The following is a 20,224-nucleotide window of genomic DNA, read 5'->3' as shown; positions in this document are numbered from 1 at the left end:
AGGTAGCTAAATCAAATCTTCACAATCCTCCTCCAGATGATCACTGGGAGACTAGTCTCCCCACTGATCATTTAACATAATCATCTTGTAGTCCTAAGGCACTTCTAACTACAAATGTATACAATATTCAATTTCTAAGAGTAAATTAAAATAATTAGGGAGGAATAGAAAAGAGAGAAAGCAAAACCAATGTTTTGCTAGACACATTGCCAAAAAGTCAAATTAGGGGCAGTCCCCTTTTGCATAAAAGTATACATTTACAATAAATGTTCAATCAAATTTCAGTTCAATCAACCACAACCAAAGTTCATTCTTGATGTAGTGTAGGTTTTCTGGCATCTTTTGGCCACAGTTCATTCTCTGGATTTAGGAGTTAACAAGCTTCTTTCCTTGAAGATCTTTTCTTTTAAAAAAAAATTCAAAATCTTGGATTTTTATTAAAATACAATCCCCCCTGATCTGGGTGTTAAGAATGTCCAGTTCAGCTCAGGATGTAATATTGAGTTATGGGGGTGAATGAGTTAATTATCAAAAGAAGAGAAAAAACAATACCAAAAATATGAGGAAAAATGGAAGAAAGTTAAACTTTTGGAAGAAAGAAAAAAATTCAAAATCAGAATCAAAATACCAAAATCTATGTATATAAAATGTTGCATAAACAAGAATAAATTCATAATAGGCCCTTGTACAGGCCCAATTTAAAGTAATTTCTATCCTACAAGTCTGTAGGACAGAATGCAGTAATATTTCACTTACCCATTTGCAGCCAAGACTACAGGAAGTTGCCATACTATAAGAAGAAAAAGAACTAGAATTTTATTTTGATTGGGAAGTGTCATTCCCTGGTCTAATTTTACCTGCATTCTCAGGGATGGAGAAAGCCAGGATGATAGCCAAACTTTGATACTTGTCTGTAAATATTTTCACAAAGAGTGTGGATACAAGGAAGACCTACGACTTAACATATGTCCAGCATCACAACCTCGAGTCTCACACTAGTTTTTCAAATCCTTTTGTATTGATTTAGAAGTGCAATTAATCTCTTTTTGGCACTATTCAGGTTAAGTCTATGCTCCCTGTTTTTATACTATTTCCTAGAATCAAATACAAACATTAATCATAGTCCCATAACATTTTATCAATAAATGGCAGGTTTCCAAAGTCTAAAGCTTTTGGGTAAGCATTCATATTATAGCAAGTATATTTTTCTGCATTAATATCAGTTTAATATATATTAAACTGATATTATTGCAGAAAATTAATATTAATTGTATGTACCTTTAGTATAAGAAATGAGAAAAAAAGGAAAAAATCAAATATTCTAATCAAAAGAAAAGAAAAGCAATAATAAAAATAAGGAAAAAATCAGTAATTCAATGTGTCCTTGAAAAACAGAATCCACTTGACAATGGATTATTATCTCCAGTGCATGTGATAGGATACAGTCAATCAGTCTAAACAGAAGATGCTCTCTTGGAGCAATGAATCCAAGATTCCTTCTCTCCAACCTCTATAGATGTTGGAGTAGTTAAATATATTTGGAATGGCCCTTCCCAGGAAAGCTGAGTTGCTCCAGTAGGCTAGAAATTCTTAATATATACTTTGTCTCCTGGGTTAAGGTCATGAAGAGAAAAGTCTATTGGTCCGGTTAGTACTGCAGCTCCAGATTCATGGAGTTCATGAAATTTGTGCTTAATTTCTGTATATAGGAAGCAATCGTAGTGTCTCCCCCTAATGCTGATATATATGCAGGGGAGAAAGGCATAGCCTGTATAGGTGGATGTCCAAAAAGCATCTCAAATGATGAGATGTGTAGGTCTTCTCTAGGCCTGCTTCTAAGATAAAAATAGAACCAGAGGAAGAATTTCAAGCCATTTTAAATGTGTCTCAGTGCATAATTTGCCAGTCATAGTTTTAAGTTCTCTGTTCATTCTTTCAACTTGGCCTGAGCTCTGAGGATGATATGGTACATGGAATTTGGGAGTTATCCCCAAGCAAGAATATATCTGATTTAGGAAAGGATCAGCAAAATGACTTCCTCTATCTGAATCAATATGTGCTGGCAGGCCAAAGCGAGGAATAATTTCTTTTAAAAACACCTTAGCAACAAAAGCCACTGTGGCTTGGGTCACAGGAAGTGCTTCTGGCCATCTGGTCAGTTGATCTACTATGACTAGACAAAATTTATAATGTCTAGCTTTTGGCATTGTTATGAAATCTATCTGTAGGTGCTCAAAAGGTGTGTAAGCCAGAGGACGCCCACCAAAGGCTTTGCCACAAAAGGCATGTTGGTTATATTCTTGGCAGGTAGATCAGGCTGTACACACTTTAGAGGCTATAGTAGTTATACCAGGTGTTAGCCATACTCTCTTAACAGATTCCATGATGCCCTGAGTGCCAAAGTGACCACTTTTATAAATAGATTGGCAGATTTGATGATAGAAACTTCTAGGGAGCAGGTGTTTTTCTTCAGATGACACCCATACTCCATTACTCTGTTTTGCTTTGAATTTTTGCTTCCATTTTTCCACTTCCTTTTCATTATTGGAAAGTGATAAATTTAAGTCATCATTGGTTGTTAATGTTAAAATTAATTCAGGCCTTTCTATGGCTGTTAGCTTTGTAGCAGCATCTGCTCAATCATTTTCCCTAGAGACAAGATCAGTGCCACCTGTATGGGCAGAGCAATGAACTACAGCTAGAGCTTCTGGCAACTGAAGAGCAAAAAGAACTTCATTAATAATTTCTGCATTAGCTATAGATTTTCCAGATGAGGTTAAAAATCCTCTCTGGAGCCATAGCATCCCAACTGAGTGACAAATGCCAAAAGCATATCTAGAATCTTATAAAGGCATGTTTCAGGGTTATGAGTTCTGCCCTTTGAGCGCTAATGTTAGAGGGTAGTGAAGCTGACCACTCAGTGGCAAACTCTGTGACTACAGCAGCTCCAGTGTAGTTTATGCCATCCCTCATAAAAGAAGAACCATCAGTAAATAAGACCAGGTCTGTATTGTCTAAAGGAGTGTCCAAGAGATCATCTTGAGGCTTTTCTACCATGGACACTAGTGTTTAACAACTGTGTAATGGTTCTCCTGAAGTTGGTAAATCTGGAAGCAAAGTGGCAGAGTTAAGGGTTGTACAGCATTTCAAGGTAATGTTTTCACTATTTAACAAGGTTATTTCATACTATGTAATTCGCTGATCTGAGAATGCCTGTGTTCTATGCCTTAGCAACAATGCTTCCACATCATGTGGGAACATATTGTTAATCAACATCCCAATACTAGATCAACAGTTTTTGTCACTAGTAAGGCTGTAGCAGCTACTCCCCTAAGAAATGGTGGTGCTCCTGAAGCTACTGGGTCCAGTTGGGAAGAATAATAAGTAATTGGGTTCTGAGAAGGTCCCAAAGTCTGAGTTAAAACACCTGAAGCTACCCCTCTTCGCTCATGTACATACAAAGTAAATGGCTTATTGTAATCTGGGATGCCTAGGGCAGGGGCAGACATGATAGCCTTTTTTAGATCTGATAGAGCTGACAAGTGTTCTGGCTCTAATTTGAGGGTTTCAGGGACTGAATCCCTTGCTATAAGGGGTTTAGTAATTTCCCTATAGCAAGGAATCCATTGTCTACAAAACCCTGTTGCTCTTAAAATTGCTCTCAACTGTTTCTTAGTGGTAGGAGACCTTAAATTTTGAATATTTTCAATTCATTTGGGAGAAATAGAAAGAGCACCCACAGTCAGGATGAAACCCAAATATTCTACTTTAGGGAGACACCACTGAGCCTTATCCTTCAAGATCTTATGCCCTCTTTTGTGCATTTCCAAAAGAAGGTATTTACTATCTTCCTGACATGCTTCTGCATCTGTTGAAGCCAAGAGTAGATCATCTACATATTTGATTAATTTGCTGTTTTTAAATGTTATATTATCTGTGTCTTGGCTCAAAATTTGTGCAAATAAACTCAGGCTTTTCACATAACCCTGGGGAAAACAACTCCACTTATTCTTAGAGCCCTTCCAGGTGAAAGCAAAAATATGCCTGGAGTTCTAGTGTATGGGAATGGAAAAGAAAGCTGAGCACAAGTTTACTACTGTAAAGTTTGTAGCTGTGCTAGGAATAGAAGAAATAATCTTATGTATGTTGGAAAACAGAGTGTCTCTTTATAACGTGGTTGTTCACAGACCTCAGATCCTGTATGAATCTATAGATGTGTTTGCCATTGGGCCCTCTTTTTGATTTTTAATGGGTAGGATGGGTGTGTTGTATTCAGATTTACAAGGAATTATTATTCTCTGTGCAATTAATGAGTTTATTACTAGGATAATACCCTCTATTGCCTCTTTTGAGAGGGGAAACTGAGGGATGGAAGCAGGTAGGCTAGATTTAGTTTTAATATGCACAGGAATAGCTGATTTAAGCATGCCTACATCAGAAGGAGATGTGGCCCAAAGAGACTTTGGTATATCTATAGTTATTACAAAGGTGGATGGCTCTTTTGCCTCCTGGCTCTCTGAGAGAAGTACAGGGAGTAATTTTAAAGATTCCTCATGTACTTCCAATGATAAGTAGTCATCTGGAGTGCAAAATATTGTGTCTTGTAGTTTGCATAGTAAATTCCTCCCCAGAAAGTTTATGGGGGATCCAGGCATTAAAAGAAAAGAATATTCAACAGTTAGGGGTCTCATGCATACCATGCAAGGAGAAAGTTTGGGGTCCTTTAAAGGTTTTCCTCATACACCTACTACATTTTGAGAGCCAATAGAGTCACATTTTGCATCTGGTTTGCTTATCAAAATTGACCTATATTCCCCAGTGTCCAAAAGACAATCATAGTATGAATTTCCCACCTTTAAAGTGACATAAGGTTCCTTACTATGTGGGGGGGGGCATGTATAGGGATTAGTGGCATTAAAATATCAGGGTCTGGAAAATCAAAGGTTTTTTTTTATTCCAAGGCCCTCAACCCTCCCCTTCACACCTCCATAAAGGTGCTTGGGTAGTTTTTTGGGATCCCCCATGCTGATGGGGATTTTCACCTGGAGTATAGCATGGACGAGCTCCAGTTTTTATATATTGTTGCTGGGTATTGTGCTGGGTATTATCATTTTCCTCATTTGGAGTACTGTCATTATTTTGATTGGCATTACGATTCCTATAGTTATTATTTCTAAAGTTGTTATTATTCCTTTTTCCCGTAGGCAGCTCCTACAGACCATTGTTGCATGGACTCTCTTCCCAAAGAAAAGGCATATTAATGATTCATCTGTGGATTTCTGCAAAGGGGCTATGGTCTCTCCCTTATTTTTCAATTGTCCCTTTAAGATTTCAATTTCTTTAAGTTGTCCACTGATGTATTGTATTCTTCAGGTATTTCTACATGACCTTGATAAACATAGGCTGCTAGTCTCCTCAATTCTTGAGGTCCATAGAGTTCCAATTAGGACAGCTGTTTTAAAGTAGTCTTTTACTACTGAACAACAATTCTCAATGAATTGCTTACATATTTTCCTAATTTCCCTTTCTCTGGATAAATCAAGGTCAATATATGTATTTCCTACATCAATAAGTCTGTCCATAAACTGGGAGAAGGTCTCATCAATTTCTTGTTGGGTTCATTCAAATTTTGAGCATTTTTCAGGTCTATCAGAAAAAAGCTCTCATGGCTGTCAATAATGATTCTCTGGCCTGGTTTAGTTTTGTGTGTTCTAGTTCAATATTGGGGTTCCAATGTGGATCTTCAGTTGGCCAATAATTTTCTCCTCTACCTCGCTTCAGATTAGCCAGAGAGATGACATTATTTTTCTCTCTCTCTTTGTCAGAAATTTTTCTAATAAATTTTCAACATCCATCCAAGTGGGGTCAAAAGTTCTGAATATGTTCTCCAATCTTTTTATAATTACTATTGGTTCTTCCTCAAATGATGGAAGATCTTCCTTAATTTTATTTAGATCTTCAGGGTTAAAAGGTTTATGGTGTCTTATAGATACCAAGTTCCCATCTTTATTGAAAGTTGGAACTTCCCTTGAAGGAAATAAAATTCTATCTGAATTTTCTTGACTCCTGCCTCTAGGCTTCTTGCTCCATTCTCAATGGGGTAGGTGTGAAAAAGAAAAGGGTGGGGCATGCTTAGGGGGAGGGTTTTTTGTTGTCCCATAGTGCCAGAAGTATCAGAAGTAGGAACGGTATGGGAATTGAATTGGGCAGGTGGGAAGGAGGGGCAAAGGAAGGAGGGTCAGTAGCTGGGGGAAAGGATGCAGAGGGTTTAGGGTAGGAGGCATGGACAGGGTGTGAACTTAGGGTGGAAGGGGTGGTTTAGGAAGCAATGGCAGTGTGTGAACTTAGAGGTGAACTTAGGGTGGAGGGGGTGGGATAGGAAGCATGGGCAGGGTGTGAACTTAGGGTGGAGTGGATGGGGTAGGAAGCCTGGCAGGGGGAGGGACATGGGCTGAGGGGTCAGGGCAAGAGGCATCGGTAGGGAGGAACTGGGGCTGAGGGGGTGGGACAGGGAGCATTGGAAGGGGGAGAAGTAGGTTGGTTAGGAGTGGGTTGGTTAGGAGTTGGGGGGGCTGGGGCCTAGGGGCATGGCAGGGGTAATGGGCAGGGGAAGGAGTGGGTATGGGTATGGGAGGTGTTTTGAGAACTAGGAGTCAAATTGTGTAGAGCAGGTTGGGACAGGGATTCTGATAATGATGAAGTATGGAGAGATAAATCACTCCTATTCCTGGATGTTCTTAACTCTCTTTTAATGCTTTTTATAGAAGCTATGATCTCCCCCAAATTTTCCTCTATAAGCTCAAGCCAGGTATTTTTTTCCTCATATTGCTGAATAATAGAAGGAACAATTGGTTGGTTTGTCTGGGAAATATGTTTTCCAAGGAGATACAATATTACAGCTACAACAATTAAAATCTCAAAGGGGAGTAGTGTGTCGATTAGACTTTGCCATCAGTTCCATGGGATGAGCCATTTCAGAGAGACAAGGAATAATATATTTAAAAGTTTGGTCATGGAGCTGATAAGCCAGTTGTTAAGTAAGTTGTGAACTGGCTGTGGCCACATATTTCTAAAGTAAACACATGGGGAGCAGGACAAGGAAAAAACTTTCTCCAGGTTTCATAGCTAAACAGTTTCCCCAGTCCTGCTGCTTTTGGAGAAAGAAAGAAAGAAAGAAAGAAAGAAAGAAAGAAAGAAAGAAAGAAAGAAAGAAAGAAAGAAAGAAAGAAAGAAAGAAAGAAAGAAAGAAAGAAAGAAAGAAAGAAAGAAAGAAAGAAAGAAAGAAAGAAAGAAAGAAAGAAAGAAAGAAAGAAAGAAAGAAAGAAAGAAAGAAAGAAAGAAAGAAAGAAAGAAAGAAAGAAAGAAAGAAAGAAAGAAAGAAAGAAAGAAAGAAAGAAAGAAAGAAAGAAAGAAAGAAAGAAAGAAAGAAAGAAAGAAAGAAAGAAAGAAAGAAAGAAAGAAAGAAAGAAAGAAAGAAAATCAGCTGTAGAGGGGAAAAAATCCAAATTTACTTACCTCTAGAGTTGATCAAAATAAGCTATTAAAAGCTGAACTTAGGGATAGTCACAGTAAAGAAAAAGTTTAGGAAAGTTAAGAAGATTGAGGGTATTTCTTCACAACTGACCTGGTCAGCCAAAACTGTAAAGATAATTTTAGTGTTGTGACTGAAACTATATTTAATTATTGGTTGCCATGGGATATCCCAAATAACAAAATACACAAGTCAGCTGGAAATTATGGTGATTTTAATTAATATAGAGGAAAGGATTTAAGAAAGAGAGAGAGAGAGGGAAAGAGTTAACTAATACTGCTCAGGCTCAGGCTGAGCCAGGCAGGAATTAAAGGCCTTGGCCAAGGGGCCTCCCTTGAGAGCCAAGGGAAAGGGAAAGCAGTCTTGTCTCTTACCATGTGACCATCTCAAGGAAGCTGTCTGAGGGGGCTCCTCCCAGCTCAAGTTCCAGGATTTAACTGGCTCCCAGGCCTGCTCATAGGAAGTCACCAGCCAGATCCACTTCTTCAGGGAAAGAGACTAAAAAGAGGAAGTGACACACCATAGATAGACGGTTTTATATCAGTTTCCTGCATCTTATCTATATCAATGGTAGCTTAACTTGACTTAGGACAGCCCAGGGTCTGTCAGCTGTTTCTGCACATGTCTGTTGAAGGCCACCCTCCTAGATACTTAATCCTTAAGTATAGGTGCAGACATTCCTGACCTTGTTAGACTAAGTAGGGTGGAGCAATGTAGACTTCACAAAACATTCCTGATTCTGTTAGACCATGTATCTCCATTGTTACAATCAGGAAGTAGCTAAATCAAATCTTCAAATGAGAATCATTAGGATATAGTGTTGGTCTTTAGGTTTACATGTGTTTGCTTGCTTTTAAAAACAGAATCACAATAACAATCCTACCAAAATTAATTTACTTATCCATTGCCATACCAATCAAACTACCAAAAAATGTTATAGAACTAGAAAAAATAATAATGAAATTCATATGGAAGAACAAAAGGTAAAAAATATCAAGGGAACTGATGAAAAAAACAATGTGATGGATGGTGGCCTAGCATTATCAGAACTTAACTTGTACTATAAAGCAGTAATCATCAAAACAATCTTATTTAGACTAAGAAAGAGAATGGTGGTCAATGGGATAGTCTTGGGGACTTTCAGCAATCAAGTGTTTGATAAACCCAAAGATTCCAGCTATTGGGATAAGAACTCACTATTCGATAAAAACTGGTTGGAAAATTGAAAAACAGTATGGCAAAAATTAGGTTAAGATCAATATCTCACATGCTATAGCAAGATAAGGTCAATATTGGTTCATGATTTAATCATAAAGAGTGATATTTTAAGTAAATTAAGAAAATGTAGAACTGTTGATCTGTCAGATCTATAAAGAAGGGAAAAATTTAAGACCGAACTAGAGACAGAGAACATTACAGTATATAAAATGAATAATTTCGATTATATTAAATTTAATAGGTTTCATACAAATAATACCAATGCAACCAAGATTAGAATGGAAGTAACAAACTGGGAAAATTTTATAACAAATTTCTCTGATAAAGATCTCATTTCTCAAATATATAAAGAACTAAGTCATATTTATAAGAATGCAAGTCATTCCCCAATTAATAAATGGTCAAAGAATATGAATAGGCAGTTTTCAGATGAAGAAATCAAAGCTATCTATAATCACATTTAAAAAGTTATAAATCCCTCTTGATTAAAGAAATGCAAATTAAAACAATTCTGAGGTACCACCTTAAACCTACAGACTGGTCAATATGATTGAAAAGGAAAATAATAAATGTTGGAGGGGTTATGGCAAAATTGGGCTACTAATGTATCACTGGTGGAGTAGTGAATTGATCCAACCACTCAGAAAGGCAATTTGGAATTATGCCCAAAGGGCTTTAAAAATGCATACCTTGGAAGTGGGGTCAAGATGGCAGTGTAGAGGCAGTGAAAGTTCAGACCTCTGAAAACCCTTCCTCACTGATTAAAAACAAAATGCTCCTATGGGGACTGAAAACAAAATCTAACAACAGGACAGAGCTAAGGAACCCACCTGCTGTACTCAAGGGTTTAAGGGGAAGGAAGAAGGAATGTCCCAGGACCCCTCCCCCATCTACAGTTCTGAGCCTCCAGCAGTGGCTGGAATCTCTGGGAAGGCAAGGGCTCTAGTTGGGAAGGAGTACCTAGCAGGCAAAGCTGTGCCAACTCAGGGCTTTGAATACAGGCAGTGGGGAGACAGCTGGAGTAGAAGCTCAGAGAAAGCAGCCCAATTGTAGCCAAGACACTCCATATTGTCCCCCCTTCCCAAGGTTTTGGCCTCAGGGCACATCCAGCTCTGCAAGAACATCTCCATTGCCTTGATTTAGTTTTATCAAGGCTTCAGAGAGCATGGAAACTCAAGCTCCAACACCTCTCCTCACCAGACTTCTCTGAGACCCTTGCTGATTAAGTTCCAAGAGTGAAGATTGCAACTACTTGTGAATTTTAAAACTACTCCACCCTACTCAGACCGTACCTTAGAAGATTTGATTTAGCTATGATTGTAAAAATGAAGACACTCTCTTTAACAGAATCAGGAATGTCATGTAGTACTTTACATTACTCCACCCTCTTTAGACATACTTTAGGGGAAGATAAAATTGTAATCTCCTAATTTAACAATGAAGGTACTTGGTTCTCACCTTATAGTGAAGCTAGAACTTTAAGCTAAGTCTATTTTTAGACCTTAATACAAAAAGGTGTTAAGTAACTATAAAGGTTAAATTAATCACAAAAAAGTTCAAGTAACTAACAAAAGGAGAACTTAACAAAGAAGTGTGAAGTAGCTCAAAAGATATAAACTAATCAAAGAAGGTGAGAACTAAAGGTATGGACAGTCCTGGAGAAAGCCTTTGATGTGATTGGTAGATGTGAAAATTTAGAGGTGGAGACACAAGGGTGAAAGGTCTATATATTTGCGATTTTTTTGTCTCTCAAAAATTCTTTCCCCAGAAAGTTGGATCTGGCTGATCATTTCCTGTGAGTAGCCTGGGCTCCAGTTTGATCCTAGAACTCAGCCTGGAGGAGCTCACTCAGACAGCTCCCTTGAGATGGTCTCGTGGTGAGTGATAAGACTGACTTCCTTTTCCCTTGGGCTCAGGGAGGCCCCTTTAGCTAAGGCCTTTAACCCCTGCCTGGCTCAGCCTGAGTTGGAGCAGTTTAAATTAACTCTTTCCTCTCTCTCTCTCTCTCTCTCTCTCTGTCTCTCTCTCTCTCTGTCTCTCTCTCTCTCTCTCTCTCTCTCTCTCTCTCTCTCTCTCTCTCTCTCTCTCTCTCTCCCCCCTCCTTAATTCCTTCTCTCTATATTAATTAAAATCACCATAATCTGACTCATAATCTATGGTATTACTGTAATGATTTGGCATGTGTTTTGGGTATGGGGAACCAACCTAGGGAATTTGTGCTGGAGCTCACTTTGGAATTTTTATGAATTTGCAGGACATGTAAGTCAGTGAGGAAGGAATTATACTTTGAGATGAGGAAATAATCTTCTTATTAATCACTGTATATCAAGAATTGGTGACTTATATGGAACTTTAAAATGGAGTGATTCAAAGCCTGTTGCCATCTTTTTTTCCTGCTTGAAGAAAATACCAGGAGTATTAGACTTCCCAATGAGGGGTATGGGGTAGCATGGTACTTTTTGCCATTACTGAAGTAGTACTGGTTATGGTCCACATGTCAACTAGAACTTAGATTCAGCTAGATATTATTACTTTTCATTAACATGTGACATAGACTAGGGTTTTTTTAAATGGCTAATGTCTATAGACTTAATCTTTCCTTTGAACAAAAATGTATTTACTTTTTTGTTACACTAAAATACCCAGGTAACTTTTTTCCCTTCCTTCCCCATCCCCATTGTAGAAGGCATCTTTTGACAAAAAGATATATGCATAAGTAAAATTGAGTCTTACTTATTTTGATTTCTCAGTCCTTTTATTGGAGGTAGACATACACAACTCATTCTTCAAACAATATTTCTGTTGTTATATATAATATTTTCTTGGTTTTGCTTATTTCATTCATCATATTTTCATATTGATCTTTTCATTATTTAAAAATTGATATGCTTGTCATTTCTTACAGTGCAGTGGTATTCTATCACAATCATATACTACAACTTGCTTTGTAATTAACTCAATTGATAAATTCACTGATAAATTGAAGAACAGTGGGGTAACTAGGTGACTTAGCAGATGGAGAGCCAAGCCCTGAAATAAAAGGTCCTGGGTTCAAATTTGACTTTAGATACTTCCTGGCTGTGTGACCCTGGGAAAGTTACTTAATTTCAGATGCCTAGTCCTTACCACTCTTCTGCCTTGAAATAAATACTAAGTAGTGATCATGAAATGAAAGGTAAGTGTTTTTTTTAAAAAACTGAAGAGCAGTCAGGGAATCTAGGATGATGAAAGACCTTGAATTCATTTCATATCAAAATCAGATGAGTAACCTGGGGATGTTTTGACTTGAAGAAGACAAAACTAATGAGGATCATAATAGATGACTGGGCATTTAAGAAACTCTCACTTGAGAGAAGTTAGATTTCTTTCACTTAGCTCTAAAGGGAATAACCAGGAGCAATGGAAAAGATATAATGTGACAATGTTCTCCCAGAACTTACTTTTTCATTTTAATTATTTGCAGACATGGTCACATTTCCCCCAGTATTTAATAAAAATTCAGTTAAACCAAGGAAAATTAATATACCCTAAGAACAGTGACCATTCTTTTCTTATGTTCATGTAAAGATTCAAAGGTTTAGAGATCAGTCAATCATTCAATGAATATTTGTTAAGTACCAACTTTTGCTAAGTGGGTAGCTAAGTGACACAATGGATAGAGTGTTGGGCCTGAAGTCAGGAAGACTCATAAAGTAGAGGCAATCAATCGTCCATCATTTATTCAGCACTATGAACCAGTCTTGATGCTAAGTTCTGAGGATACAATGAAAAAAATAAACAGTTCCTGTGTTCAAGGAGATTACAAGCTAATGAGGGAAATTGCATTTACCATATATGTGTACATATAAGACATATACAAAGTAGATTCAAGGCAGCATTAAAGAAGATTCCAGAAGCTAGTGGTATTGGGAAAGGACTCTTAGAGAAGTTGATACTTTGGTTAAATCTTGAAAGAAGCTATGGATTCTAACAGGCAGAGATAAGGAAGGAGAAATTCCAGGAATGAGAAATTAACAATACAAAGGTATGGAAAGGAGAGAGAACATTTTGGGTGAGGAACAGCTTCTAGGACCAGTATGTCTGGAGAGTAGATTAAATCATAGAGTAAATGTATAAGAAAATTTGAATAATAGAAAGGTGCAAGGTGTCAAAGAGCTTTAAATGCCTCACAGAAGTAATCTTAGAGGTAATAGTAATATAGTGGAATTTCTTGAGTGGAAAGAAGGATAGGCATTGACTTGGACAAGGCTGGTGTTTTGGGGAAATCATTATGTCAGCTGTGGAAGGGATAGATTAGAGTAGTGAGAGACCTGAATCAGGGAAGCAAATTAGGAGTAATGGTCCAGGAGAGAGGGGATGAAAGCTTTGAACTAGCATGATTTTTATGCAAGTGGAGAGAAGGAAATATATACAAGATATTGTAGAGATAGAGATGACTATGATGTATACAAAACAAATTCAAAGTAATTGAGGTTAGAGGGAGGCACTAGCAGCTAGAAAGGATATAGGAAAGAATTCATGTAGAAAATAGCTTTTGAGTTGATCTTTGGCGAAAACAAAGGATTCTATGAAGTGGAGATAAAGGAGTACAAGATCTGAATGGGAAAAAGCCAATAAAAAGACATGGAGACAGGACAAGTAATATCCTGTATGAAGAATAGAAAGCATAATGGAGTGTGAAGGGGAGTTCTTATTATCCCCCCAATTAGACTGTAATTCATTAGATAGAGCAGTGACTGGTTTTTGCCTTTCTTTGAGGTCACAATGCTGGGTAAAGAATTACCCAGTGCTTGCAACACACTGGATGCTTAATAAATACTTAAAAAACAGAGACGATAGCTTCTTCAGTCAGGGAGAATACTGAGGAGGCAATCACAATAGTCTAGGGAAGGAAATATATGGATGATGTTATGGAGGTAGATAATATTTAGTAACTAATTGAACATGTGATGTTAGGGAGAATGAGAAAAAGAATGAAGTCTGTGCTTGGATCTAGAACAACATAAAAGCTTCATGTGTTAAAGGAAATGATAAATTGTCTAGAAATCAGGAAATGCAGGTTCTGCTCTTAATTCTTTCTTTGACTTTCTCTGTGACAAATTAATTAACCATAATGGACATTAAGTTCCTTCATCATAAAATAGTAATAACAGCCTTCATCTTCAGGCTTACAGGACTCATGAAACAAGGAAAAAATTCTCAGTAATAAATCTAATAACCTAAAAATGAAAGAATTTATCAGTTATTATTTTTTCATCTGGGTCTCTTGGGGCTCATTTTGTATAATTATTCCCTAGGCAGCAAACTAGTCTAGTAGAACTCAGTGGCCCTAGGGGAGGGGCTAAAAGAGAGATATTACAAATACCTCATGACCTTCAATCAGTCAGTGCAAATGATATGTTCATGCCATTTTTTCCTCGTGACCAAGCTCTCTACAGTTAGCTGTAGGCTCTAGGTAAGGACTGTGGGGAGTATGGGAGGTAGCAAGGGTGATCAATTGAAACTTATGTAGTCATATTTTTGGATGGTTTACAAACATGAATATCAAAGTTCTCTAGAATAATATCAAGGGTAGACATGGTAAGGACGACCGTATTAGTGAGGTTATCAAATCATTGAAAAAATTAGAAAACAGTCCTAAAGATGTGTTGATGACAAGAATAGAGACACTATGGCACAAGGAGTAGCAACTACAGGTGCCCCAAAAGAGGAAAGACTATTTTGGAACTATAGTGGGGACCAAAGAGAATCCTTCTTCTAGTTTGATGAATATGAGATGCCTTCTAATATAGAACATTACAAAACTGGGTGGATCAGTGAATAGTGTTGGAGTTGGAGTGAGAAAAACCTGAGATTGACTCCTGCCTCAGCCACTTACTCACTCTCTGATCCTGGGCAGGTCACTTAAGCTCTTTCAGTCTCGGTTTCCTCATCTGTAACTCTCTTACAGTTGTTGGAATCAAATGAAATAGCTTGTCAAGTACTTCATAAACCACAAAGCACTATATAAATGTAAGCTATTCTAAAAGAAATGCTATCCTTTTGAAGGGTCACCTTTTAGTTTCAGTGGAGGAAGAAGGAATGTTGATTGTAAAGTTCAAGGTTTCAGTGAAATTTTTTCACAATATAACAAAGATTCTAAGGGACATCTATCTGCCTGCCCACCTTGGTTGTTATAACCAAATGATCTGTAACATACTATAACAATGTAAGTTACTCTTTTTATTATTGTCATTATTGCATAAGATCTTTAAGAATGAAATTTTAATGTTAAAAATGTAGTTATTCTAATAAGGATAAAAAGGAGGCCTTATAAAAAGAGAGATTGAGTTACTGTGGCATTATTAATAGATTTAATAAAATTAATATAATTTAATAATTATTGGTATATAATATGACAATATTATAAATTTAATTAATAAAAAATTAAAATAATTTAATAAAATTAATTTAATATTAATATTATATATATATATGGAAGATAGAAACAGAATCAAAAGGAGGATGAATTCAAATGAATGATCTGGTCCTGAGACAAGTACCTTCAGAACAAGGTTGACTCCATAATAAATTTAAGAAACCAGTAAAACTTAAACACAACAAAGCAAGAGATATCAAAGTAGGATAAGACTATTGTTTGGCATAGATGGGGTGAAAATAATGGCTATAGACAGAACTACTTACAGTTATTGAGCTTCTTCTTTACAGGACAAGAAGAATTAACTCTTGACTAGGAAGAATATATGAAAAATGACTAAATGAAAGATTGAAAAGTAAGATAAGTTAGATGATAGTAAGAGAGGTAGTATATGCCTTCAAAGAATTCAAGTCACTAGACCCAGATCAACTGCATCCCAATGCACTGCAATGAATAGCCAATGTATCAGGAATTTTTTAACCACTGAGAAAAGCAGATATGGCAAAGGATCATAGGAAGCAAAATATATCCAAATTTCAAGAAAGGGGAAAAGGTTTCTACAAACTATAGAAAATCAATATTGAATGTGCTCCATATGCAATTCTTTTTTGTTGTTCAGTCTTTTCAGTTATGTCTGACTGTGTGACTCCATTTGGGATTTTCTTGGTAAGATAATGTAATGATTTGCCAATTCTTTCTCCAACTTATTTTACAGATGAAGAAACTGAGGAAACAAGGTTAAGTGACTTTCCTAGGGTCATGTAGCTAGTATCTGAGGCCATATCTGAACTCAGATCTTCTTGACTCAAGTTCAGCTCAATTCTAGAGTATATTATTAGAGAGATTGTTTATGAACATTTGAAATCAAACTTGTCAGTAAAAGCTAGCATGATTTCATTAAGAATAGATCATTCCAGACTAGTCTAATTTTTTTAGCCAGGATTAATAATAATACTCTTCTCACCTGAATTTCAGAAAATCAATTGATAAATTGACATGCTATACTTGAGGATAAAATGGGAATATGTTGTAAATGGTAATTAGTTGAATGCATTTGAAAATGAAGGAATTATCAGACATCAAGAGCATCTGTGAATGACTTGATATCAAATTTGAGGCAGGTTTTTAATGGAATGTGTAATGTATGTGTTCTTGGCTCTGTGCTGTTCAATATTTTTATCAGTGACATATATATATATATGTATATACACACATATACATCTTCATATGTGTGTATATATGCATGTGTGATGTATGTCACAACAACCAAACTTGCAAAAAATAAAGGAAAAAAGTTGGAAGGCATATTTAATATGTTAGTTGATAATCCCAGAAAGACTCAGCAAGTTAAACTGAGTGTTCTGATCCAATGAGATAAAGCTTTATAGGAATACATGTAACATCCTTCAAAAGCGTTTCAAAAATGAACTTCATGATTAAGATATAAGAGGTATTGTTTCTTGAAAAACAGTCATTTGGGGGAATATAATTTCAGGATGAGATGGAAACTTCAGAATCAGTTCATAGTTTGAAATAGCAACCAAATAATCTAACATCATTGCAGATTGAATTAAGAAATTATTTCCAAAACAAGGGAATTTATAGATACACTATGTCCTGCCAAGGTCAGACCATTTCTAGAATATTATATTCAATCTTGAGTGCATCATGTTAGAAAAGACATGGGCAAGATGCAAAGCATCTAGATCCTTTATAATCCTGTGTTTTTAATTTATGCACTTAAAATATTAATTTAATGATTCCACAGATTTTCCAGACCACCAAAGCTATCCATGTCTTCTTCTCTTCTTCTCTTCTCTTCTCTTCTCTTTGTCTGTCTGTCTGTCTCTCTCTCTCTCTCTCTCTCTCTCTCTCTCTCACACACACACACACACACACACACACACACAATTTGAGAATCCTAAATCTTGAAGATATTGACCAGGTAATGGATTGGAGACTATGATATATAGAATTGGTTGAAGGATCTGGTACTAATTGGACTGAAGAACAGAAGATGATGGTGGCATGATAACTTTCATTAATTAATTGAAGAGCTGTCTGTGGAAAGGGGACTACACTTATTCTGTTTCCATATGTAAGAAATAGAAGTATTTAGGAATTATAATTGACATTAGAAAATATTATCTAAAAATTGGTTTTATCCAAAAATGAAATAAGTTGCCCTGGGAGGTAATGTATTTTGCTCTATTGGAGCTCTTCAAAGCAGAGGCTCTGTGGTTAATGGTGAGATGTTATAGATAAAATTCTTGTTTGTGTATGGACTGAGCTAAATGATTCACCATAAGGCCCTTCCAGCTCCAAGATTTTGTGAGTCACAGAATGTCAGAGGTGTAAGGAAAATTAAAACTAAATAGGAAGATTAACCCTTAAGACAAATGTTATTAACCTGAGGTCATGAATTTTTAAAATACCTATACTTCAATATGGAAACAGAAAGAAGATAAAAGACCAGAGAAGAAAGAATAAAAGGAATAAGAGGCAGAGGGGAAGAGAGATAAAATTAAGGAAATAGAAAACTAGAGAGATGTCTCTTCCAACTCTTCCTAGGGACTATGCCCAAACCACAGTTTCTTGACATGTCTCACCTGTCACTGTTTGTGAACAATTATGAGCTTCAAGTGGGGCTGAAAAGGGCTACATTAGAGCGCATAGGTAATTTCAGAGACAAAAAAATTCCAGGTCCAGTCTACTGATATTGAAGGAATCTAGGAGCATACAACTACTATCAGCAAGACATAAAGATATGGAAATTCAAATAGTTAGGAGGCTACTCAAAGAAAAAAATTTGTGAATACTTTTGGTAAGAAGTCTTTCTGGAGGAAGCTCAGATAAATTCGATTGGACTCTCATCTACCATATTTTTCATTCATTATGCTGCAACTTCAAGTAATCTTCAAATCATCTTGTTGAAATAGTTACAGAGATTTCACCTACTCCTTTGCCCCTTTTGGTAGAAAAAAAAAATTTATTGCATGTGAGACATTGTGCTAAATACTGGGGATAGAAATACAAAAAAGCCAGAATGAACCTACTTTCAAGGAACGTATATTCTAGTGAGGGAAGACATCATATATAGTAATATTAGACATGAGAAATTAGAGGAAGAAGTGTGGCAATGTAACAAGTGAGAAGAAAGAGATGGAACTTGGAGTTCATCAAGGTAAGAATGAGGTGAAACATAATTAGAGTTCTTTCTAAAATGGGATTTCTGAATAGGGACAACCAGCAAGAGGAGAGTCTTATAAATATTTCCTAGGATGGCAATGCAGAAGGCAAGGAGAGGTTGTACTCCAGGCCCTTTGGAAACATGGTGTTAGAGGTGGAGTAGCTCTGTCTCCTGTTCTAGAAAATCCTCAGGGATATTGAATCCAATGCTTTTCCTTCCTTTGTTTAATTCAAGAGTCTGAAAAAGTGAAGTGCTTACATTGTTCAAATCCCTATAGTAGTCTCTGAGAATATAAAGATAAATGAAATATGACCCTTGACTTTTGCAGCACAAATACAAATAATGGCAACACAAACTGACAATGATAGGTCCTTGAAAGGAGTACAAACCAAAGGTCTGTTTGAGGTCTAAGAAGGAAGGAAAAGATCATTTCAGGGAAACTTTCATAGAGGAGACAACATTGGGCTAAATTTGGAAGACTGCACATAATTCACATATGTTACTGTAAGTAAAAGTCATTGTTAGCATATTCTTATTATTGTGAGCAGTGTTCTCTATATGAATGTTTCCTTTAAAATTCCATTGTTTTATGGGTTTTTTCCCAGCCTCTCTAGAATGCTCCTTTTTATAAAGGTCTTCATTAGGATGTTCATTTTATTTTTTTAATATATATTGTCACTTGGAATGCTTCTTTATGAGAATATGCTCCTTCTTCGAATGCTCTTTGTTAGAAAGTTCTATTTTAGAAGGTTGATATTTAGACTCCTCTTTCTTAGAATTTTTTGTTAGAATTTTCTTTAGTGTAGACCTCACTAGTTCTTTTCCCAGTCCCCACCCTTTTCAGATGGATTTTTCCCCCTATACCCACCTTTCCTCCCCTTGTGTTTCTAGGAGAAGGAAAGAGAGCCTAAAACCAGAGTACAGGGTATGTATATTTAGTCAAAGATATGAAAAGTTATGTACCCAGTTGACATACAAACTCCAATATGTCTTTCCAAGTACAAATTATTGCCCATCTCATTCCTAATTCAATGTATTCTTTTTTGTGTCTCCTGAAATCTCCCAGATCTATTAGAATGAAAGTATCTCCACTCAGTCCTACTATGAAAATATTAAACTGAGTATCAGAGTGTGAGAAATGTGCTTTGAGCAAGTAAAAGACCTTTAAAATAAATAGTCCCTTAGGAAAACTCCTTGTAGCTGAGAATAAGGACATCAAAAGTCTAATATTTCCTTAGCTAGTGACTCATTATAACTCTCTCTCTATAATATATATATATATATATATATATATATAACTTGAATGAAGTTATTTTAGGTATATTTAACCAGTACAGTGTGAGTGTTGTTTTTGGACAATCATTTAAACATATTGGGCCTCAATTGGGCCATCAATTAAATGAGGGGGTGATCCTTGCTCGATTTACTCCTGAGGGACCATGAGCAGTAAATGGCTAAAAGTTGTAACTTAGAATTCTGATAAATGGAAAAGCACTTCAGACAGATGATATGCCAATAGAAGTATGAGACACTAGAGGAAAGAGCTATGGTTGTAAAGTCATAGGACTTCCATCTTCAGTACTAGTACCTGTATGACCTTGGAAAAGTCATCTTAGCCCTCTAGGTCTCAGTAAATTATCCCTAAAAGAAGCGAATTGTCCTACATGGTCTCTTAGATCCCTTCTGCCTTTAAATCTTGTAGTATCTTCATTTCCTTAAATTTAATATGAGGAGAATATGCTAAATAATATATAAGAACTTAACATTTTTAAATCCTAGATCTATGAAATATTTATAATTGTTATTTTTAGGTTCTCCTGGTTTCTTTCTATTCAAAGGGACAAAGACCAGGCCCTACCTGTATGCC

At 36.4% G+C, this 20,224-nt stretch overlaps 1 protein-coding gene across 1 annotated transcript in view; it reads right to left on the bottom strand.

Annotated features, from left to right (window-relative positions):
* LOC100015564 (olfactory receptor 51F2-like) overlaps positions 1-8,029 on the bottom strand; it is a 171,396-nt gene extending 163,367 nt beyond the window's left edge. The window contains exon 1 of the mRNA XM_001364159.4: positions 7,906-8,029. The gene's annotated coding sequence lies outside the window, so the exon portion shown is untranslated. The remainder of the gene's footprint in view (positions 1-7,905) is intronic.
* Positions 8,030-20,224: the final 12,195 nt, after the last annotated feature.

This window comes from Monodelphis domestica, chromosome 4 (assembly GCF_027887165.1).
Source record: "Monodelphis domestica isolate mMonDom1 chromosome 4, mMonDom1.pri, whole genome shotgun sequence".
NCBI lineage: Eukaryota > Metazoa > Chordata > Mammalia > Didelphimorphia > Didelphidae > Monodelphis > Monodelphis domestica.
The sequence above is the reverse complement of the archived record's forward strand: the minus strand, read 5'-3'. Positions and strand labels throughout refer to the sequence as shown.